This window comes from Fukomys damarensis, unplaced genomic scaffold, assembly GCF_012274545.1.
Source record: "Fukomys damarensis isolate Sample0158 unplaced genomic scaffold, DMR_v1.0_HiC HiC_scaffold_23, whole genome shotgun sequence".
Classification (NCBI taxonomy): domain Eukaryota; kingdom Metazoa; phylum Chordata; class Mammalia; order Rodentia; family Bathyergidae; genus Fukomys; species Fukomys damarensis.
In genome coordinates, this window is record NW_022900935.1 from 20,414,514 (window position 1) to 20,418,177 (window position 3,664).

General features: G+C 41.9%; 1 non-coding gene across 1 annotated transcript; it reads left to right on the forward strand.

Annotated features, from left to right (window-relative positions):
• Positions 1-2,417: 2,417 nt before the first annotated feature.
• On the forward strand, positions 2,418-2,524 carry LOC117287463. Its single transcript, XR_004518759.1, has one exon. It is a non-coding gene; the product is annotated as a U6 spliceosomal RNA (small nuclear RNA).
• Positions 2,525-3,664: the final 1,140 nt, after the last annotated feature.

Genomic DNA, 3,664 nt, shown 5'->3' on the forward strand with positions numbered 1-3,664 from the left:
GAGAAACTATTCGGTATTTATACATGTGTGACTTACTTATTTTACTTAGGAGTGTATCCTCAATATATATCCATTTTCCTATGAATGACTCTAATTTCTCATTCTTTATGGCCAAGTAGTACCGCATTTTATAGAAAAACAACATCTTCTTTATCCAGTCTCCAACTGATGGGCAAATGGGCTGTTTCCAAGTATTAGCTATTACAAACTGTGCCTCTATAAACATAGGTGCGCATATGTCACTGTGGTATGATTCTTTTAATTCTTCTGGAAAGATACCCAGCAGAGGGATGGCTGGGTCAAATGGAACCTCTAATCCCAGCTCTTTGAGGTATCTCCATGTTGATTTCCACAGTGATTGCACCAGTCTGCACTCCCACCAACAATGGAGAAGGGTTCCTTTCTCCCCACAACCCCCTGAGCTTGTTTTCTTGCAACTAGACAGTTCTACCTGGGAGTGATGAGAGACAGTGACACCTAAAGTGTGTTGGTTATGTCTGATTGACTCTATAATCTCACTTTGGTTGCTGTCACTGCAGAAAACTCTGCTTCACAAAGATAAAGTGTTGGCAATAGAAGCAGGGTTTTTAGTGCCTGTGTAGCAATCTCAGAATATTCTCCTTGGCTTTAATCCAAAATGTTTTGTACCAGGGATCAAACTCGGACCCCGTGCTTGCAAGGCAGGTGGCAGAACCACTGAGCTAAATCCCCAGCCCTGTCTCTTATTTTTAAGGTCATCATCGTTTGTAATCTCAAGCAGTTGATCCTCTTCTAGCATGGACTCACCTGGCTTATTCACAAATGGGTATGGATCCAATCTTTCCTAATTTAGGGATCTGTCATGGTTGGGAGATAATTCTCAAACTCTTTTGAAATCTGAGATACCAGCAGGTGGTCATGGACCAACTGAGAGAAAGAAGGCCTGGGGTCAGTCTCTTTTAAAATCTCTGCTGTTTGAAATATTTCAAATATCTCAGTGTTCACTCATTACCCCTAAAATTGCAGTTGGATTTGAATGCAGTCACTTAATCTGCTGGCTTGAACACAGTTGTCATTTGCCCTTGAAGTGACAGATTGAGTTCATTGGGTGGAGTAAATATGTCACATGAATAAGCTACTTTTGCAATCTATTCTGTCACTGAAATGTGCTGCTGGTGATGACTGTTTTTCTCATCTCTGGAGCAATTCCCCTATCTCAAAATCTCTGGCCAGTGATCTACTTTTAGGAAGCTATCTTACTTCTGCATATAGAAGAAGACATGTATGCTCTTGTGTCCATCTCCTCACAGAGCTGCAGAAACAGACGTGAGTTAAGGGCACACATTTAATGTGGTTAATAATTTTAACCACATCCTGAAAAATCTTATTTGGTTCAGGTGACATTTTTCAGCTAGCCGGCATTTCTCAATGGATGATAGAGTGTGTAGACCCACAACCAGAAGCCACCTCTTTGACCTAAGTTGTGAAAGCAGAAAGCTGTCCAGTGATGGCAGCTAATCCATCTGTACACACACTGACAAAAAATGACCAATTCAGTTTTCCTGATGTGTAACCATCTTATATGAAACTATAGTTCTACAGCCATGGTTTGGGTTGGAAACAAAAAGTACACACAGTGCCAGGCGTGGTGGCTGAGGCAGGAGGATCGCTGTGAGTCTGAGACCAGCCTGGGCTACATAGTGAGTTCCAGGTCAGTCTCAACTACATAGTGAAACCCTGTCAACACACACACACACACACACACACACACACACACAAACACACACACACACACACACACACACACGTTACTTATCCTCATGGACATCCTTCTGAAAAAAATACCACAAAACCGAGCATTGCTGCCTTGCTATCAACACCAGTAGGCTTGTCAACTTGGACTGTATGCCAGTGCAATTCATTAATCTCTAAAAATTGTACCTCAATATCCTCTGCTTTTTCATCAGCTCATCTAGTTATGGTGCTAACCAAAAGAGGAACACTTGCCACCTTTTAACTGTAGCCTCTCCTAGAAATTCGGGACAAATGACCTTAGCAGCAAGCAGAATCAACTCTTCACTAACAGAAATGTAGTTTGCCACTAAAATGATGTTCTTGGGACAGGGATTTGGCTCAGTGTTTCTGCTGCCTGCCTTTCGAGCCCAAGGGCCTGAGTTCGATCCCCGGTACCCCCCACACACGCGCACACACACACACACACACACACAAATAAATGGTGCTCTCAGCACAGATACAGTTGATGAAGTAGTGGCTTTCAATAATTGCTTCTATTCTTTGTGTTCATGTTTTTAATTTTGAAAAACTCCAAAGGCCTCTCTTTTAATGCAGGATGGTTGGTCTCCATGTAGGAAAGCAGTTGTGAAGGTTTAATAGCTTCTTTGGATAGCTAGGCACCACGTATTGTACAAAGCAGGCTTGTGCTCGCTTCGGCAGCACATGTACTAAAATTGGAACGATACAGAGAAGATTAGCGTGGCCCCCGCGCAAGGATGACATGCAAATTCATGAAGCATTCCATATGTTTTAGGTGCACATTGAGGCCAGACTCTTAAGTGAAATAAATAGGACCCACTTGAGTAAATACCAAATAGTTTCTCTGGTGTGAGAAACTAAAAGTGTAAATAAGGTTCAAAAGGTATAATTGATAATGTGAAATAGGAAGAAAAGGGCTAAAGGAGAAGGGGAAGTGGGAAGGGTAGGGGAAAGGAAATAAGGGGAAGGAGGAAATATGAAAAAAGAAAAAAATGGAAACAAAGTCTTTGTAAATAGGGAAAGGTGAGGGGGGTGAAGGGAGGGCAGGGGTATGGAGAAAAAATAAGAACCAAGATACATCATGTGGGGGTACAAGATCCCAATGATGAATGTAACTATACTGTTTACCTTAAATGTACCCATAAACTTAATGAACAAACAAACAAACAAAAAACAAAGCAGACTTGGAAAATGTGACTCACTTGTTGCAATTATCCCATAATTGAAGTAGAACAGCTGGTGTTTTCTTTTAAATAGTTATCTTTTTGGTGACAGCCTTATAGTATTCTGCTGTCTCATCATTAGGTCTTTGCTTCTTTTCAAAAAATCTCTCCAGTGAGATTGCTTTATTTATTTTTAGTAATTTTGGCCAAGGTTAGCTTGTGGGCTCACAAAAACTATGGCTGAGACCTATGACTGAAACCAGTGTATAATGTGGGGAAGAGGCAAGGATGGAAACGGTAAAAATGGTAAGTAATGGGTGGGCCATGTACCGACTAAAGCAAGTGTTAGATTCTGACTTAAAGCCTGCCACCAGATGCAACTGAACAGTCGAGTGCTATGAAGTCATATGCCACTGTGAAGCCTGCCGTTGGATTCAGCTTCTCACTTGCCGTTCGCCTAGAGGGTTGACGTGCATCTGCAAGCTATTTATTGTTTTGTACCGGGGATTGAACTCGGGACCTTGTGCTTGCGAGGCAAGTGGTGGAACCACTGAGCTAAATCCCCGGCCCAACAAGCAATTGATTTATTAGGATCTGTCAGTCAAACTTCTCCGCTAATGTTAATCTGTATTTGCAGCTGCTCCTAAGCTCAGTGGTTTCACTGCCTGCCTCGAAAGTGCGAGGTCCAGAGTTCAATCCCTTGTACCAAAAAAAAAAAAAAGAGGAATAAAGGGATAGAAAAAGCCATG